The 21,287-nt window shown below is 45.1% G+C and overlaps 1 protein-coding gene and 1 non-coding gene across 3 annotated transcripts in view; both read left to right on the forward strand.

The window, feature by feature from the left end:
• LOC126472713 (steroid hormone receptor ERR1) overlaps positions 1 to 21,287 on the forward strand; it is a 489,204-nt gene that overhangs the window by 176,561 nt on the left and 291,356 nt on the right. The gene's annotated exons all lie outside the window — the stretch shown is intronic.
• Trnat-ugu (transfer RNA threonine (anticodon UGU)) lies at positions 3,384 to 3,458 on the forward strand. Its single transcript has one exon. It is a non-coding gene; the product is annotated as a tRNA-Thr (tRNA).

Genomic DNA, 21,287 nt, shown 5'->3' on the forward strand with positions numbered 1-21,287 from the left:
ATATACGACCAGCACAAACATTGATACTGTGCCAAACGTCTAGGGCAATTATTGGGGGGTCCATCAAGCCGCCTTCTGCCCCACAACACGGGCTCGCAAGAATTCAGAGACTTCACGAATTATGCACGACGCCGATGTTCGAAACGGTAGACCGCTCTAAAAGATAAATTTTTATGTCCCCAGTAGTTTCATTCATAGTGTGTAGTTACTGACCCTTCCACAGCACGGGGCTTTGAACTGTTGCCCTTTCTACCTTCTATAAGTCCATCATACATTTATGGTGTTCCAGCATCATGTCTTCGGGGATAATGATTTTTCATTTTCTTTCAGTGAATTAGCATCTGTAGAGGAGCGTTGAACACTGTGTATCGTTGTCTGCTAGCAGGAAACATTAGAGTTTGACAACTCTGCACCTCGTCATTACCAAAGATCACCTTTGACAAAGTTACGAAATTGAACGTGATAGCCATCTACACATTTGACGTGTATACGGAGTGACAGACACCTGTTCAGTATGCGATGGACGGCTCGCACAGTATCATACAGGTGTTAGGAGAACATTGGAGAACTGTTATAGATGACAGTAATCTTGGCCCCATACTTCACACTTGTCCACGTGGTCTAAGGGATGCTCGTGATTCTGTCTCTCAATGATACACGGCACTTCTGCCCTGGCCTGGCGGCTCCACGTGACATTTCATCCATTCCCTGGGATTCCGTTGATGGACGAATCTCTGGTGATGATCGTACAGCAACCAAGAGAATTGTAAGCCATCCGGTGTCCCATCCCTCGGTAATGGCTGTAGACCCTTAAGAGCTACCAATTTAACATTACTGGTAGTAGTTTATTATGCGGATAATGGAGAAACAGACAAGAAAATGTCAGCTTTTGTGGCATGATAGCACAGAATGTTAAGAATGTGGTTTTTGGAAGAAGTTGCTAACGAAGAAGAACTGGCAAGATTGGAGGTGAAAATGGTCTTGTGTAACACTTCAACTGCAAGGAGAAATAAGTGGACATATTCTAAGACACGAAGGAGTGATGAACATAATTTTTTAAGAGATGAACAGCACTTGGCCATCTAAATTAAAGTACGTTACCCGACTGACGGAGGTCACAGGCTGCTGCGGTTCCAATGGATTGAAGATACTAGTTGACGGCAGAACATTCTGGCGAATGGATACTGCAAAACCAAAGTACTGCAAAATCAACCTATGAGCTGATCATAAAGTAGAAGAAGACAATTATGCATAACACTATCTTTTGGGCTTATTACAAATAGCTTTTCGTCACAGATTGGAACTTCGATTGCAGGATCAGACGTTAGGGATATATTTTCTGGCTTAATGTTGAAAATTACTGCTACGGTCGCAGGTAGAATCCTGCCTCGGGCATGGATGTGTGTGATGTCCTTAGGTTAGTTAGGTTTAAGTACTTCTAAGTTCTAGAGGACTGATGACCACAGATGTTAAGTCCCATAGTGCTCAGAGCCAATGTTGAAAACAGTTTTCGTCGGATGGAACAATAAAACCTGCAGCCTCGTCGCAAGTCAGGATCAGCATATCTTACCGCAGGAGCTGCCACATGTCGCTCTGCCGTTGTACAGAAATGCTAGTTCCTGTGAATGTAGTAAAGCTGCAATTTCGTTAAAACAGTAACTGGCTTCGTGAACTTACTCATACTAGAGAAAGATCCGAACGTCACTATCATGTAGTTACAAACAAGCGACATTAAAGATCACTGATAGGCGGGGGCAGAGGAGTGTGCTATGTAGACTGTGTGGGGCATTCGGCACATCATCGGTACCGAAAAAGTCATTGTACGAGGGCAGTTCAATAAGTAATGCAACACATTTTTTTTCTGAAACAGGGTTTGTTTTATTCAGCATTGAAATACACCAGGTTATTCCCCAATCTTTTAGCTACACAACACTATTTTTCAACGTAATCTCCATTCAATGCTACGGCCTTACGCCATCTTGAAATGAGGGCCTGTATACCTGCACGGTACCATTCCACTGGTCAATGTCGGAGCCAACGTCGTACTGCATCAATAACTTCTTCATCATCCGCGTAGTGCCTCCCACGGATTGCGTCCTTCATTGGGCCAAACGTATGGAAATCCGACGGTGCGAGATCGGGGATGTAGGGTGCATGAGGAAGAACAGTCCACTGAAGTTTTGTGAGCTCCTCTCGGGTGCGAAGACTTGTGTGAGGTCTTGCGTTGTCATGAAGAAGGAGAAGTTCGTTCAGATTTTTGTGCCTACGAACACGCTGAAGTCGTTTCTTCAATTTCTGAAGAGTAGCACAATACACTTCAGAGTTGATCGTTTGACCATGGGGAAGGACATCGAACAGAATAACCCCTTCAGCGTCCCAGAAGACTGTAACCATGACTTTACCGGCTGAGGGTATGGCTTTAAACTTTTTCTTGGTAGGGGAGTGGGTGTGGCGGGCGCCACTCCATTGATTGCCGTTTTGTTTCAGGTTCGAAGTGATGAACCCATGTTTCATCGCCTGTAACAATCTATGACAAGAAATTGTCACCCTCAGCCACATGACGAGCAAGCAATTCCGCACAGATGGTTCTCCTTTGCTCTTTATGGTGTTCGGTTAGACAACGAGGGACTCAGCAGTAACAAACCTTTGAATATCCCAACTGGTGAACAATTGTGACAGCACTACCAACAGAGATGTCAAGTTGAGCACTGAGTTGTTTGCTGGTGATCCGTCGATCATCTCGAACGAGTGTGTTCGCACACTCCGCCATTGCAGGAGTCACAGCTGTGCACGGCCGGCCCGCACGCGGGAGATCAGACAGTCTTGCTTGACCTTGCGGCGATGATGAGACACGCTTTGCCCAACGACTCACCGTGCTTTTGTCCACTGCCAGATCACCGTAGACATTCTGCAAGCGCCTATGAATATCTGAGATGCCCTGGTTTTCCGCCAAAAGAAACTCGATCACTGCCCGTTGTTTGCAACGCACATCCGTTACAGACGCCATTTTAACAGCTCCGTACAGCGCTGCCACCTGTCGGAAGTCAATGAAACTATACGAGACGAAGCGGGAATGTTTGAAAATATTCCACAAGAAATTTCCGGTTTTTTCCACCAAAATTGGCCGAGAAAAAAAAAGTGTTGCATTACTTATTGAACTGCCCTCGTATGTGGTACTTGTAATATATTCGATCGATGTTACCATCAGACATGGCTGCAACATACTGACTGAAGACGGGTAGACATGAGAGAGTGTTGCACATCACTGGGCAGCACACAAAACATAGGCGACGACTAAGAAATTAATGGAGGCATGGTTCATTTTGTGATTGGACACGGCCCTTATCCCACGTACTTTATAAAGACAGGGCGATAGATACTGTGTCCTCGGTGGCTCAGATGGATAGAGCGCCTGCCATGTAAGCAGGAGATCCCGGGTTCGAGTCCCGGTCGGGACACACATTTTCAGCTGTCCCCATTGAGGTATATCAACAACACCTGTCGGCAGCTGAGGGTTTCAATTAGTTATCATTTAACAAATATCAACTCACACTGCACACTAACAAACAACACCAACATATACAGGTGAGTCACCTAACATTACCGCTGGATATATTTCGTAAACCACATCAAATACTGACGAATCGATTCGACAGACCGAACGTGAGGAGAGGGGCTAGTGTAACTGGTTAATACAAACCATAAAAAAATGCACGGAAGTATGTTTTTTAACACAAACCTACGTTTTTTTAAATGGAACCCCGTTAGTTGTGTTAGCACATCTAAACATATAAATAAATATGTAATTAGTGCCGTTTGTTGCATTGTAAAATGTTAATTACATCCGGAGATATTGTAACCTAAAGTTGATGCTTGAGTACCACTCCTCCACTGTTCGATCGTGTGTATCGGAGAGCACCGAATTACGTAGGGATCCAAAGGGAACGGTGATGGACCTTAGGTACAGAAGAGACTGGAACAGCACATTACGTCCACATGCTAACACCTTTTTATTGGTCTTTTTCACTGACGCACGTATACATTACATTGAGGGGTGAGGTACACGTTCGACGGGCGTTTCGTAGGACGTGGAGGACGCATAAATTGGCCAGCCCGTTCTCCTGATCTTACACCTCTGGACTTCTTTCTGTGGGGTACGTTTAAGGAGAATGTGCACCGTGATGTGCCTACAACCCCAGAGGATATGAAACAACGTATTGTGGCAGCCTGCGGCGACATTACACAAGATGCACTGCGGCGTGTACGACATTCAATATGCCAGAGATTGCAATTCTGTGCAGCAAATGATGGCCACCACATTGAACATCTATTGGCCTGACATGTCGGGACACACTCTATTCCACTCCGTAATTGAAAACGGAAACCACGTGTGTACGTGTACCTCACCCCTCATGGTAATGTACATGTGCGACAGTGAAAAAAACCAATAAAAAGGTGTTAGCATGTGGACGTAATGTGCTGTTCCAGTCTCTTCTGTACCTAAGGTCCATCACCGTTCGCTTTGGATCGCTACGTAATTCGGTGCTCTCAGATACACACGATCGAACAGCGGAGGAGTGGTACTCAAGCGTCAACTTTAGGTTACAATATCTCCGGATGTAATTAACATTTTACAATGCAACAAACGGCACTGATTACGTATTTGTTTATATGTTTAGATGTGCTAACAAAACTAACGGGGTTCCATTAAAAAAACGTATGTTTGTGTTAAAAAACATACTTCCGTGCATTTTTTTATGGTTTGTATTAACCAATTACACTAGCCCCTTTCCTCACGTTCGGTCTGTGGAATCGGTTCGTCATTATTTGATGTGGTTTACGAAATATATCCAGCGGTAACGTTAGGTGACACCCTGTATATGAAATCAGATCTGCATGTGCTGAACAAATCGAATTTTCCCGTGGAGTGATGTTCATGCGGATAATACTATCACAGGTAGCACCTGACGGGGATGCTGGACTTGAAGTTCAATACCAGGTCCTCTTCCCCGGGTGATGTTGGTGAAGGGACATCTATATCTACTCCTTCCTGTTTTCTTTTTGTTCTCTTCTTAAAATATGGCGTAAATTTATAATTTACTACTTCTGAATTCATGAATTTTTTAAAAAAATAATCATAATTTCTGTAAGTAAATAAAATATAATGCCAAAGTGCAGACAAAAGAGCCCCATGTCCACGTGGTGCTGCGTGGGCAACAATGCACGCGGCCTCAACTGCGTAGCACAGGTGTTCTGCTACGCGATGGGGGTAGCACAGGTGTTCTGCTACGCGATGGGGGCCGTACGTCTTGGTAAAAGGTCTGTTTGGAGCGCTAAGGCCTGCATACAGTAATAAGATGGTAGGCCCTAGTAGTCATAATGCAGAGTGAGGGGAAAAAAATTATCTGAATTCACATAATGATTTCGCAATGACTGGTTGAAGGGAGGTACAGTGTGTATTTTCCGTTCACGCCAGTTTTTATGTCCCTCTAAGAGCAAATGCTCACATTAATTAGAATGACTTCAAGCTTGTCAACATGTAGCAAATCCGGAACAACTGATCGAGAATAATAACTAATTACCCATATCACTAACGCAAGTGGCAAATTTCATTTTGTACACTTACTAAGTAAAGTACGGTTAAACATACACAGTGAAACCTCATCAATAAAGACTTCCCGCAACTGGAGCGAGTTCCAGTCCGAATTACAGCAGAGCTTTCTAACGTAGTTATGTAAAGCTACAGCTAGTGATATGACATGTATTGTATGTAGTGGTTAAACAGAAACTAGACGAACCATAATACTATGTGAAATACTGTACAGTACACTTAATGCAAAAACGACTAATGTAATTATAACATAATAATAAACTAATAAACAATAGGATTAAACAAATTAAAATTACATACATATTTAAAGGTTTCGTCGAACAAGCTTGATGTACGATGGCAGTTCAATAAGTAATGCAACACATTTTTTTTCTCGGCCAATTTTGGTTGAAAAAACCGGAAATTTCTTGTGGAATATTTTCAAACATTCCCGCTTTGTCTCGTATAGTTTCATTGACTTCCGACAGGTGGCAGCGCTGTACGGAGCTGTTAAAATGGCGTCTGTAACAGATGTGCGTTGCAAACAACGGGCAGTGATCGAGTTTCTTTTGGCGGAAAACCAGGGCATCTCAGATATTCATAGGCGCTTGCAGAATGTCTACGGTGATCTGGCAGTGGACAAAAGCACGGTGAGTCGTTGGGCAAAGCGTGTGTCATCATCGCCGCAAGGTCAAGCAAGACTGTCTGATCTCCCGCGTGCGGGCCGGCCGTGCACAGCTTTGACTCCTGCAATGGCGGAGCGTGCGAACACACTCGTTCGAGATGATCGACGGATCACCAGCAAACAACTCAGTGCTCAACTTGACATCTCTGTTGGTAGTGCTGTCACAATTGTTCACCAGTTGGGATATTCAAAGGTTTGTTCCCGCTGGGTCCCTCGTTGTCTAACCGAACACCATAAAGAGCAAAGGAGAACCATCTGTGCGGAATTGCTTGCTCGTCATGTGGCTGAGGGTGACAATTTCTTGTCAAAGATTGTTACAGGCGATGAAACATGGGTTCATCATTTCGAACCTGAAACAAAACGGCAATCAATGGAGTGGCGCCCGCCACACCCACTCCCCTACCAAGAAAAAGTTTAAAGCCATACCCTCAGCCGGTAAAGTCATGGTTACAGTCTTCTGGGTCGCTGAAGGGGTTATTCTGTTCGATGTCCTTCCCCATGGTCAAACGATCAACTCTGAAGTGTATTGTGCTACTCTTCAGAAATTGAAGAAACGACTTCAGCGTGTTCGTAGGCACAAAAATCTGAACGAACTTCTCCTTCTTCATGACAACGCAAGACCTCACACAAGTCTTCGCACCCGAGAGGAGCTCACAAAACTTCAGTGGACTGTTCTTCCTCATGCACCCTACAGCCCCGATCTCGCACCGTCGGATTTCCATACGTTTGGCCCAATGGAGGACGCAATCCATGGGAGGCACTACGCGGATGATGAAGAAGTTATTGATGCAGTACTACGTTGGCTCCGACATTGACCAGTGGAATGGTACCGTGCAGGCATACAGGCCCTCATTTCAAGATGGCGTAAGGCCGTAGCATTGAATGGAGATTACGTTGAAAAATAGTGTTGTGTAGCTAAAAGATTGGGGAATAACCTGGTGTATTTCAATGCTGAATAGAACAACCCCTGTTTCAGAAAAAAATGTGTTGCATTACTTATTGAACTGCCCTCGTACACATTACTGCTCTTCAATATAATTTTAAGCGTCAACATCCCGTCTCCGGCCATCCTGATTTAGGTTTTCCGTGATTTCCCTAAATCACTTCAGGCAAATGCCGGGATGGTTCCTTTGAAAGGGCACGGCCGATTTCCTTCCCCATCCTTCCCTTACCCGAGCTTGCGCTCCGTCTCTAATGACCTCGTTGTCGACGGGACGTTAAACACTAATCTCCTCCTCCTCCTTTAAGCGTCAACAGAGATGAATTGTAATTCAGTTCGTCATTTGGGCTTCGACAAACGATCTGAGCTGGCTTTGACTTCATTGTGTGTCTTTGGCCAACATTGATACAGACACTATCTGATCAAAAGTATACCGAAGCCCATTAGTTGACATCAGTACGGGGTGTGCCCACCCTTCGCCTTTGTGACGGCTTCAACACTACTGGGGATTCTTCCGGAAGATGTGTGACGCTAGGATCTGGAGCGAAGTCGACGTTCTAACTCAACCCAGACGTATCCATTGATTTCACGTCGGGAATGTTGGAAAGCCAGTGCGTTTCAGGAATGTTATTGCCCACGACCACTGCCTCACAGATACTGCTTAATGGTTCAAATGGCTCTGAGCACTATGGGACTTAACATCTGAGGTCATCAGTCCCCTACAACTTAGAACTACTTAAACCTAACTAACTTAAGGACATCACACACATCCATGCCCAAGGTAGGATTCGAACCTGCGACCGTAGCAGTCGCGCGGTTCCAGACTACATACTGCTTAATGACAGGGAGCATTGTCATAGTGTCACAATCAGTCATCGTCTCCGAACTTTTACTGTATGCAGCACATAATACTGTAAAATGTGTTCACATCTCTCTCCATTAAGCATTTTCTTAAACTCAATAAGGTGACCACACCCTAACCATGAAAAGCAGCCCCATACCGTGAAACCACCTCCTCTGTACTTTTCTGTTCGCACTGCACACAGTGGCTCGCGACGTTCTCGAGACATTCGCCAAACCCAAATCATTCCATCGGATTGCCACAAGGTATGGCATGATTCATCGCTCCAAATCTCTTGTTTCCAGTTATCCGCTGTCCAGTGGCGTCCCTTTACGATACCTCGCGCCGCTTAGCATTTCCTACAGAAATTTGTCTGGGGAGCAGCTTCACCATTCTACTCCGTAGTTCATAAGTCCTTACGCACAGATGATGCGCTAGAAGGGCTGCTGGTAGCACATCGGAACTCATGAACAGTTCCTTTCCATGATTTCATGCGATTTTTTTACAGCCACCCTCCACAGTGTTCGACGGTCCTTGTCCGTCAGTACATGAGATCTTCGTGGTCTTGGTTTAGTTCTGCTTCACAATCACATCATCAACAGCTTTAGGATGGGGTACTGATGGCTTTATTACTCAGGCGACACCAGTGACCAGTCCACGTTCGATATCACAGAGTTCTCCTGATCGACGGATTCTGCTGTTACTGCTTCTGTACTAACACAATACTCCCCGCCACCTACTGAATGAGGTGAGGAGGATGCGTCACCATTTTACAACAGCTGAGCATCGCACGAATGGTGACCGGTACAGTGTGATACTGTTTCACTACGCGATAAAAGAAGTCTAAATTATTCAGAATTTGGAATTAGTGAAGCCCGAATTAGTGAGGGTTTACTGTATTTTTTATGTTAATCACAACGTAATAACTGAATGGAATAACCGAATATTGCTTAACCACAGTTATATGAAGTCAACATTGCTGCTGTTTTCCAACGGAGCGGTTCCAGCGTTACGTCAACAGCCTTTGAAGACCGAATTGTGGCGCCGGCTGGGCAATGGCGCCTCCTTACGTAATGTGGCAAGTATACCGCCGTGTACTCTCTCACCTGTCCACAAGACGAGTAGCCTGTAGACCTCCGCGGGAAAGAAGGCAGCTATCTCATAGCCCTCTCGTTCGATGAAACAGCCACACAATACGCGCATCAGTCATATTAATAAGTTGTTCCTGTGAACTGCGGAACTACATAATTTGGTCCTAATTAACAGCTTCGAAAGGCACAGATTGGTTGCATCTGCCCACTAATGGAACACGCTTTTAAAGGAAACAAGGCTAAACACCCCTCGATTTCGATGAGACAGAGGACTACTTTAACTGGCAAGGTAAATGGAAGGAATGGTCAGTATATTTCTTGAGGACACTAATCCTGGCGTTTAAAAGAAGCCATCCTGCCGTTTAAAGGAAACCACTGAAAACCTTCAGGATGGTTTTACGCAAATTTGAATTCCCCTCATTCCGAATGCGAATTCCGTGTCTCAAGTAATGTAGCACTTTGCTGTTGATGATGGCTTCATTCAGCACGTGATTCATAATTATATTTCTTTTATTAAAACTATTTTTTTTAAAGTCAGAAACTCCGAGGTTCAGCCTATCATTCACGTGTCACGGCGAAGAACTCTCGGGCTATATGCGACAGGAACACGCGTATAAATCCTCACTGTTTCTAATTTTAAATTAATAACGCCAAATTTCCCATAAATTTCTCGCTTCACTGTCTTTCAGTAACGCTCATTTTGCGTTTCCACTCCAAGGTGTGACGTGGCGTTAATAGGTCTCTTCACCATTTTCGTCGCATTTTCCTAATGCAAAGCCACTTTCCGTTCTGAGGGTTTTTTTGTGTCGTCTTGCGTCTTAAAAACAACTGACTTCTGACCTGTATTTTGTATAGAATACCTTAAAGAGGGAGTAAATAACAATAATGATGATGCTGTTATTCGGCGATCACCATTGTAGAAAATTCCATTTCTCTCCCGCTTCTTTTTATTCTATAATCATTAACATTACATTGAGTGTTTTCATTTTTGCGTACTGTCGCATCTGGTGAAATGTATACTCAACTTATCAATCCGTTAAATTGCTTGTAGGTGCTGGAAAAGTTGTACATTGTGTCAGATTGGGGCGTAGAAAACAATAAGTCTTCGTTTTGTCGAGTGATTGTTATTATCATAAACCTTGATCGTTCATCGCGTTCAGTAAATCTTGAAGCATCATATTTACTTAATCGGTGTTAGCCGATCTCGCTTTTAGGCATAATTAATTACTACTATGCTTTTTACACCAAATGAAAGTATGGTAATCCATATTCCTCCATGTCTGTCAATGTAGGTCTAGTAGTTGTGAACAGCGCAACAGCTTTTCATGCTATCGCGACAGTTTTTCTCTGATACGAAAGAAGAGTTGATTCCATAATAGAACCAGATTAGTGCGAATGTGCAATGTTACTCACAGAGAGCACTCTGTGGCAGACACTGGAGGAAATGCAGTGCAGAGCCGGGGGACTGCAATCGATGGCGAGCCCATTGTGAGAGCAAAGAGCACGTAACAGGGCGGTGGGAGGGAGAGGGGACGAGACAGGGGCCCCCAGGAAGGCGCGCTGCGCGGCAGTACTGTGGAGCCGGCACAGCGCCACACCTGTGCAACTTTTTCCTTGTTTGATGTCTGTTGCGGACTCGGTGAACGTAATGAAAGCCGTGGTTGTCATGTAACAGTCAACCAACGTTAAGAAATGGGATATATATGCTCCTTTCTTGTGCTGTACATGCGCTACTGTGGAGCCTTTCAGGAAATACACGTTGTCTGACTCCGGTGCACGTATTCGCAGAACTGTATTACAGCAAGTGTTATCAGAAAAAACCTTGGCTTAATCGACAATTTACATCCATTTACATATGCATTCATGCTCTGTAAACCATTGTGATGGTACGTCCTATTGTAAGAGTTATTAGGGCTTCTTCCCATTCCATTCATATACGCAGCGCGAGAAGAATGATTCTCAGTAGCAGGAACCCGACTCTGGAATAACCTCCCGCATTACAATAGAGAACTGAATAACATTTCCGGCTTCAGAAGACAGTTAATGACATATCTACTAACTATTCTTAGCTGATGCAGTCTCCTTAAATTTCCTTTCTGCATAAAAAATGGTTCAAATGGCTCTCAGTACTATGGGACTTAACTTCTGAGGTCATCAGTCCCCTAGAACTTAGAACTACTTAAACCTAACTAACCTAAGGACATCACACACATCCATGCCCGAGGCAGGATTCGAACCTGCGACCGTAGCGGTCGCTCGGATGCAGACTGTAGCGCCTAGAACCGCTCGGCCACTCTGGCCGACTCATTCCGTATAACTCGCTACGTCAGATACCATCCGTCTTGAACACGTATAAATTCTTTTTGTATATGCCACTGTCATTGTTGTTGTTATTCTCTTTGTTAATGTAATTATTATTATCATTATCAAAATTAGTGGCAGCAGTATTATTTACTTACATTGCCATCACAGAGGCTCAAATGATTTCAGTTTTTTGCCCGCATCTCGTGGTCGTGCGGTAGCGTTCTCGCTTCCCACGCCCGGGTTCCCGGATTCGATTCCCGGCGGGGTCAGGGATTTTCTCTGCCTCGTGATGGCTGGGTGTTGTGTGCTGTCCTTAGGTTAGTTAGGTTTAAGTAGTTCTAAGTTCTAGGGGACTGATGACCGTAGCAGTTAAGTCCCATAGTGCTCAGAGCCATTTTTTTTTTATTTCAGTTTTCAGTACTATTTGTCATAGTCAAATTGTTATTTATTAGGTAACTATGATGTTGAAAAGGTACTGTATGTGCGGAACGCTGGTCCCGTGTAAGAAAGGGCTTCATTGCCCTGATCGGAACAGGTTAAATAAATAAATAATAAACGCCTCTATGCGCACTCTAATTGGTCTAATTTTGTCTTCGCAATCCCAATGGGAGCGATACGTGGCGGGGGGGGGGGGGGGGGGGGGGGAGAGGCCGCTCTAGTACATTCCTAGATTCCTCAATTGAAGCTGCTTCTGGAATATATGTAAGTAGGCATTCACGGGACAGTTTTCGATCATTTTCAAGCGACTGCTAGTTTGGTTTTTCAGTATACCCGTGACGCTCTCACATCGATCGAACAAACCTCTGGCCATTCGTGCTGCCTTTCTTCTACATGTTCGGTGTTCGTTATTAGTCTTACTTGGTACGGGTCCCACACACATGAGCAATATTCTAGCACGAGTGTTCTGTAAGCAGCGTGCTTTGGAGACTGACCGCATTAGACAGTGAAGCTCAGCAATATCCTGTTGTGGTCCTCTGGGGAGTCAGTTCTCGTTAAGGTGGTTAAACTGCCAATCCAGTTACCTGATGTGCAGTGATGCTGAAACAATGACAAACAGTAATACACTGAGGCGACAAAAGCCATTGGACACCTCCTAATATCGTGTCGGACCTGCTTTTGCCCGACGTTGTGCAGCAGCTCGGCGTGGCATGAACTCAACAAGTCGTTGGAAGTCCCCTGCAGAATAATGAGCTATGCCACTGCTGTAGTTTTCCATAATTGCGAAAGTGTGTGCACAAACCGAACCTTTTGATTATGTACCATAAATGTTCAATGGTATTCATGTCGGGCGATCTGGGTGGCCACATTATTCCCTCGAAATGTCCAGAATGTTCTTCGAAGCCAAACGCGAACAATTGTGGCCCAGTGACATGGCGCATTGTCAACCCTAAAGATTCCATCCTTGTTTGAGAAGTCCACGTCTCCAAGAAGCCGAACATAATATTTGCAAACAATGATCGGTTGAATGGGATCAGAGGACACACTCCATTCCATGTAAACACAGTCCACACCGTTAAGGAGCCACTACCAGCTTGCACACTGCCTTGTTGACAACTTGAGGCCATTACTTCGTGGGGTCTACGCCACACTCGAACCCTTTAATCAGCTCTTACCAACTGCAGTCTGACCTGGCCATGGTTTTCCAGTCGTCTAGGGTCCAACTTAGTCACGAGCCCAGGAAAGGCGCTGCAGGCGACGTTTCTTTTAGCAAAGGCACTCGCGTCGATCGTCTACTTCCATAGTCCATTAACGCCAAATTTCGCTAACTGTCCTAACGGATACGTTCGTCTTACATCCGACATTGATTTCTGCGGTTATTTCACGCAGTGTTGCTTGTCTGTTAGTGCTGACAATTTCTGAAAAAACAGCTTCACCCGGTCGTTAACTGAAGGCCGTCGGCCATAGCGTTGCCCGTGGTGAGAGGTAATGACTGAAATTTGATATTCTCAGCACGCTCTATACTCTGGCTCTCGGAATATTGAATTCCCTAACGATGGAATGACTCATACTTCTAGCTCTATCATCCTGCGTTCGAAGTCCGTTAATTCCCGTCGTGTGGCCATAATCATGTCGGAAACCTTTTCACATGAATCATATGAGTACTGACGACAGCTCTGCCAACACACTTCCCTTTTGTACCTTGTATACGCGATACTGTTGCCATCTGTTTATGTGCAATTGCTATCCCATGACTTTTGTCATCTCGGTGTATGTTGCATCAACAATCTCAAAATCGTTAACAACATTCAAACTGCTTATGAGACGTGATCACATCGCAGGTGCAGTATTCTAGCGCGTGTGTAGAGGGAAGGAAGTATATTCTTTGTCTCTAGAAGCTTTATATTCAGTGCGCCATCAACGTCCAATGAAGAGCATACTTTCGTTTGAGATATCACGCGAGATGTGTAACCGGAAGGATGAGTTTTTTTAACATGCACAAGGCAGCATGTTGTTCTGAAGGACTGTCATCGAGACATACGATAGTACTACTAATTTCAGGTTCCCCTGCGCGTTCGTGGTTAGAACAGGCCCGAGGTATCCGTGCCTGTCCAAGAAGCGACTAAAAGGAGTCTCACACTTTTTGGCCCTATAAGTTCAGGTCCCATTTTATGGTTTGACTTGCCACTTTCCAAATTCTACAGAGGTGCGGGCCACATGGGGAAGGCCGCTTAATGTGGAGGATGAGTTATCCATAATGCCCTTAGATTCGATCTCCTGAACCTCTTGTCATGGCTTAGCATTTCCACCTGCAATTTAGCTATTTGGGCGAGGACACTTTCCAGGGTATGTCATCTTCTTCCTTTGTCTCCTGTCCTCTTTCGCCCCCCTGACAGTATTGGATTTCTCTGCGCCCAATATCCAGCACGGTAGCCAGTCCATTGTGGTGGGGCCGTCATTTACCCATTGGTAGCCCCCCGACAACACAGGGATCGCACTGCTGATGCCTGAGCTGTAAACTCTTAACGTATGCCTGTCTTCCTGCGGCATCAGGACTCCCATCATGCCAGGTGGCCTTTGCTGGGGCTGGGAGGCGCCCATGGGGAGAGCCCCTGATCGGAATGGGTGGCATCAGGGCGGATGACCCGCAATGAAGAGCAAAATCGAGTACAATGCTGACAGATATGATCCTAAATCGTTTACCTCCCTCGCTACGCCATAGTAGGAACGTAGGGCCACAGAAAGAAGACAGCCATATTCGCCTCGGTATTTAGTCTGTGTCAGAATGGTCGGGGACTCCTTTCTACCTATGAAGCCTCAATTTTTTGTTGAACATCTTGAGGATAAGTTTGGGGAAGTGACAGCGGTGTCAAAGATGAGAAGCGGTGTAGTCTTGATTCAGACAGCATCCCCAGCCCAATCCCGGGCGTTACTCGCCTGTGACCAGCTGGGTGATATTTCTGTTTCCGTCACCCCCCATAAAAGCCTCAACATGGTTTAGGGGATTATGTTACATCGCGACCTCCTCTTGCAGTCTGACGACGAGCTCCGCGCAAATCTAGAACGCCGGGGTGTTCATTATATCTGGCGCGTTTACAGGGGACCCAAAGACAACAGGGTTGCTACCGGTGCCTTCATCTTGGTCTTTGAGGGTGATTCATTGCGTGAAAACGTCAAGGTGATGGTCTACCGCTGTGACGTTAAACCATACGTCCCTCCCCCTCTGCAGTGCTTTAAGTGCTGGAAATTCGGGCACATGTCTTCCTGCTGCACTTCCAACGCCACATGTCGAGACTGCAGACGTCCACTGCATCCAGATACTTCCTGTGCGCCTTCTCCCACTTGTATCAGCTGCGGAGAGCAGCACTCCCCTTGCTAGCCAGAGTGCACAGTACCCCAAAAGGAGCGAAAATCATGGAGTATAGGACCCTAAACCGATTGACTTACCAAGAGGCTAAACGTAAATTTGAACGATTACACCCCATTTGGTTGACATCCACATATGCTGCAGCTACATTACCATCGCTGTCAGAAGTACCAGTCGTACCACACTCTGTGCCACGAACAGATTATATCTGCCCCCTTGGTGGTAGGGGGAAAATCTCCTTTTGTTGCTCCCAAAGTACCTACTTTGGGATTTGGGAGCAACCCCCCCCCCCCCCCCCACAAATGCAGGGGACATCAGTCCTCTCCCTCCAACAGGAGAAGCAATAGCCTCCTCCGGCTCCTCTCGTGTGGGAAGGGGTCCCTTGGGACCCTCTCTCCCAAGGTCTCAACTAATGCTATAGCGGACACTCGCCGATGGCTAAAGGAGCCAAAAGCTGCTGGACGAAGAGCTTTACGGTCTTCCTCCATGCGTGAAGCTATTTCAGAGATGTCCTCTCCCGTCAAGTCCCTAAAGAGAAGCGAAAGGGCAACCAAACAAAGAAGTCTGCTAAGGATAAGGACCCTCCGGTGGCCCCAACACCACCACTCCTACCAATTCTGCACCTGCGGATGGGGTGGAGATCTCATCGTCCCCTCAGGACCTGGATCACACTGATGCCTCATCTACAATTGGAATGGACACAAATACTCAATCGGTGGCAGCAGGTGACCCTGAGGCGTAACCTACCTTCTTGCATGCTTCATGCCTTCCCAGCCTCACGATAACGTCATCCTCCAGTGGAATTGCTGCGATTTTTTCCACCACCTGGCTGAGCTACGGCAACTGTTAAAAGCTTTACACCTGCTTTCTGCGTTGCCCTCCAGGAAACCTGGTTCCCGGCAATGCGGACCCCTGCCCTTCGCGGCTATAAGGGATATTACAAGAACTGTAGGCCGGAGTCCCTCCATTGAAGGTTACTTCTCCATTCATAGTTCTCCTGAGCATCGGAATTACCGTCTCCTTTTCCCATTCACGACTGTTCATCTTCCGCATCGGAGGCCCAGGTCAGGGCTTAAGATTGCGTTTCGCGTCCGATCTCTTCTATCTGAAGTGGATTCCTTGCCTTTACCACCTATGCTCGAGGTCAATTCACGTACATCTGCCGGCCGGTGTGGCCGTGCGGTTCTAGGCGCTTCAGTCTGGAACCGCGTGACCGCTACGGTCGCAGGTTCGAATCCTGCCTCGGGCATGGATGTGTGTGCTGTCCTTAGGTTAGTTAGGATTAAGTAGTTCTAAGTTCTAGGGGACTGATGACCTCAGAAGTTAAGTCCCATAGTGCTCAGAGCCAGTTGAACCAGTTTCGCCTGGATCTTTCACATGGTCCTAAGGACTCAGTTGACCCTGCAGCTCTCTGTTGTCACTTCTTCTCGACTCTTGACATGTACTGGGACCATGAAGTGGTTTACACTGACGGCTCGATGACTGATAGTCACGTTGGCTTCGCATATGTTCATGGAGGACATATTGAACAGCACTCCTTGCCAGATGGCTGCAGTGTTTTCACTGCAGAGCTGGCGGCCATTTCTCGTGCTCTTGAGCGCATCCATTCATGCCCTGGCGACTCGTTTCTTCTCTGTACTGACTCCTTGAGCAGCCTTCAAGCTATCGACCAGTGTTACCCCCGTCATCCTTTAATAGCGACCATACAGGAGTCCATCTATGCCCTGGAACGGTCTAGTCGTTCTGTGGTGTTTGTGTGGACCCCAGGCCACGTCGGAATCCCAGGAAATGAACTTACTGACAGGCTGGTCAAACAGGCTACACGGAAACCGCTTCCGGAGATCGGCATCCCTGTAACTGACCTGCGATCATTATTACGCCGCAAGGTTTTTCAGTTTTGGGAGACGGAATGGCATAATCTCAGTACGCAGAACAAACTGTGTGCCCTAAGGAGACTACAAATGTGTGGAAGACCTCCATGCGGGCCTCTCGCAGTGACTCTGTGGTTCTCTGCCGACTCCGCATTGGCCATACATGGCTAACACATGGCTACCTCCTCCGTCGAGAGGACCCACCTCGGTGTCACTGCAGCTCACATATGACTGTCGTCCACATATTGCTGGACTGTCAACTTTTAGCCGCTCTGCGGCGGACTTTTAACCTTCCAAGCACCCTACCTTCGGTGTTGGGCGACAATACCTCAACAGCAGATTTAGTTTTACGTTTTATTCGTGAGGAGGGTTTTTATCGTACCATCTAAGGTTGGGCATTTAGCCTTCTCTGTGAGGTCGTCACCCTCCCTCCATTTTAACTCTGTCGCACTTTCTTTGCATTTGTTTGTCTTTGATGGTCGTCTTTTCCGTACATGTAATCATCTCGACTTGTCTTTTCGGGATGGACATTTTAATGTGTTGCAGAGTAGCTGGCTCATCCTCTTTTATTATTGTGATCAGCCAGCCCAGACCATATGCTCTATGGTTTTAATACCTTCTTCTACTTTTCCTTATGGTGTATGTTTTCCCCGTTTTTTTGTTCGTTCCATTCGTTTTCTTTTTAGGTGTGGTGTTGGGTATTTTTGTACATTGAGCCTTGCTTGCGTCAGGAAAAAGGGACTGATGACCCTGTAGTTTGGTCCCTTTATACCCTAAACCAACCAACCAACTAATTTCAGGTGCAGCAGAAAAAAAAGCACCTAGCGTGCTACTCTTGGTGTATCATACAGGATTATTCAAAAAGAGGGACCAGATCTGAAGAATTTGCCTCTCATCACAAATCACGCTCCCAGACAGAGAAAGTTGAAAGTTTTGAACAGTACGCGTAGTTCACAGCCGTAGTAGCACACATTGCTTATTTGTAGGAAAATGGTGACACTACAGGAATCACCGTTTTATGTGCTGTAATTACCACGGTTAGAATCCATTGTTAATGTGCAACGTCCATTTTGCTGACAAATGCACAAAGAGCCGCTTTGCCATATGCAGATTTATGAGTTGCATTGAAAATTCGTAGAACATGATTGCATCTGCAAACGGATAAGAAAGGATCGTCGATACACATGGGATAAAAATGTCGAGCGTATCCGTGTAACTCGTGAAAGGATCCCTAGGAAATCCACAACACGAGTAAGCAGTACACCACGTCCGATATTACCTGATTAACACAACTCCCCGATCCTGACTTGGAAGAGGATGAGCAGGTCACCACCCTCTGTGGTTTTTACCTGTGGAAATACAAAAAAGTAGGCGATTTTGTCCCATTTTGCTACTCGTGATGATCTGCGTCATCGAATTATTTAAGGCTATAAATTCGATAACTAGGGACCATCTGATTGGTGTTTTTGGAGAGGAATGAGCTGCCGTTTTGACATTTGGGGCATGTATCATGTGGTACTCACACTGAGAACGTAACAGTTTGAACCTTAAAACCTTAACCCTTCTCCGTGCAGGTATGCTGGCACGTGCTTTCTTTGTAATTTGTGAGAAATAGAGTTTTGAAATATGCTCCTTTTTGAATAACACAGTATTAAGAGTTCCCAGATATTATTTTTTTTATTTATTCGTCGGAGCCTTCCCGGAACACATTAAGCTTTGTTGTAGGTGCGAGTGTGCTTCGCTTTCTTATGCGCTCAAATATTAAAATTAGACTTTTTGGAACTGAAATGCATGTACGTATGTAGCGTTTTCATGGAAGAAAACATCGTACATAACCACTTGAACAAAATTTCACATTGTTAAAGTATAGTCTCCTTTGCTTACACGAGGAGTCACTGTAAAGAGCGGGATTATAAAATACAGCGACGCTCGTTTTCCGTGTCAGGTAACACATTTAACAAGCTTGGGTAATCCTGCTGACTATTGGAGGCTTGCATTTTAGCTTGCATTTTACGTATGAAAGGAGTTGATTTTATAACACTTGTGGGATCTATATTGCAATGCCGTTGTCTGGACAGTGTCGTTGGGATCTCTTTTGTTTCCATATTCCCTAGGAGATAGTATGACAAAGATGCCGAAATATGTGACTTGCCTTACACTCGAAAAAGGTCGGAGAATATACCTATTGAATAATTTCAAGAACTAGTTGGTAATATGAAGTCCGGTAATATCCGTTAGATCTTTATGTAAGCCGGCCCAAGGTCGGTCAAGTTAAGATAAGGTTCATTAAAGCTCGCAAAGAAACATGTAAGAATCAGTCGTCCAATGCTCCGCCCGTGAATGGAAGGAGAACCCTTCATATACGGCCCAAGGAAACTATCGTTCCTCATGTCTTTTACAGACTTTTTCAAAGTGTACATTTAAGAGTACTCATCTGTTTCCATAGATTCAGATATCCAATGTCAAAAACCTTGGTCTACTGCAAAATTTCTGTGATCCTCTGAACAGAAATTAATTAGAAGTGAAGCATTTTAAGTTAATTTCCACAGCCGTTGTAGCCAAATTCACTTTCGTTTCTGAAAATCCTTTGGCTACCTCCATATGGCGTTGCTGACAGCTAGTAACTCTGCAGTAGAGGTTGCCGCTGGGAAAAAGACATTAGTAGTAAATCAAAGACTGCAGTTTACTGCATTTCTCGAGTAATGAGGCTGGTAGCTATCAGCCGGAAGGAAATATTTGTTTATTTCCACTCGACTGTCGAAAACATTGTATCTATTCCTTTCTCTTTTACACTTGTCGGACGTTATCGTCAAATTTTTCCAGGAATTAAAAAGACTATATCTAAACTGATAGTGAATCAATATCGGCAGCTAAGGAGAGCTTACTTTCGAAGAAGTAAAGGAACCTGAAAGTTTAGCGCCGTTGAAAAGGTGATTAAACACAGAACACAATCTCAGATTGGAGAGGATAGGGCATGAAATCGTCTGAGTTCTTATCTAACTAACCATCTCGGGTCCTGTTACAACGCTATAGAGAAACCAACGGAGTCTAAATGTGCACAGGCGGAAGTGAATTTTTCTTAATGCGAGTCCAGTGTGTTAATGATTGTACTACCTCCGTTGACCTTCCTTTCGATGGACGGAGTACAGAATTTCCGTAGTGTTTCAATATTTTTCATTTATATTTTCTTTCTTGCGAAAATTTAGAGTCGTGAGGGATACCCTGAACACGTCTCATAATAAGAAAATGTGGAATGTCCAGTGAAAATATTTGATTGTGGCTGTACTGGATCGGATTTGATCTTGCCGAGAATCATTTCGTGTCATCATTTGGCCTCAAACATTCGGTGTTCAGAGGCAAAGACAGTCATTTTTCTCTTAAATGAAGCGGGTGCACGGCAGAGCTTCTTTCAACTATACAAGTAGGAAATAAAAATAAATCAGTGCAGTGCAAAAGCGTGAGGGAATGGCTCTGGCGTAGTATGTTTGTCAGATTACCAGCACTCTCGTCGGAATTTCCCGCCTGCCGCTCACTCATGAGAGAGTTTGTCAGCGGTTCATAGTTTTCTTGTTGCTTTCCGTCCTTGAATTGACATGTGATTCAGAAACATTCATTCTTCCTTGTCTATGTATGGGTGTACGATCTTTGTTTCCTGTACTTAAAGCGTGCTGCATCACAGTGGATGGGATACTATGCACTTAAATACCGATCTACCTTTGTAAATCACATCGATACTGTTCTTGTAAAAACAGATTAAGAGAATTTGCCGGTCCCTTTGATTTAAATGAGGAAAATACGAAGTTAGCTCATTTATTATTGCAACACATACGCCTTCTAATAGCGTAAATTGTTGTGTGGTTATTTGTGGCTAGCGTTGACGAGCAATCCCACCACCACTTTCGTGGCCAAATTGTTTCCCTCATATAAAGAAGGACCAATTTGTCTGCCTTTATTTTCCCTCGTAGTGCGGTTTTAAATATCTAACGATAAAAAAAACTCGTTACGCGATTATGGTGTTCGAGAAGTACGCGTATGCTTCGCTTTGACTCAAATACAATTGTGTCAAACGCATAAACACACATTTGGAATAATTATACCCGAAACAGGAATGCGACGTCGTCCAATGCTGTTCCACCAAAATGTTGGCCTCTCAATGTCGC

The sequence above is a fragment of the Schistocerca serialis genome, chromosome 1, assembly GCF_023864345.2.
Source record: "Schistocerca serialis cubense isolate TAMUIC-IGC-003099 chromosome 1, iqSchSeri2.2, whole genome shotgun sequence".
Taxonomy (NCBI): Eukaryota; Metazoa; Arthropoda; class Insecta; order Orthoptera; family Acrididae; genus Schistocerca; species Schistocerca serialis.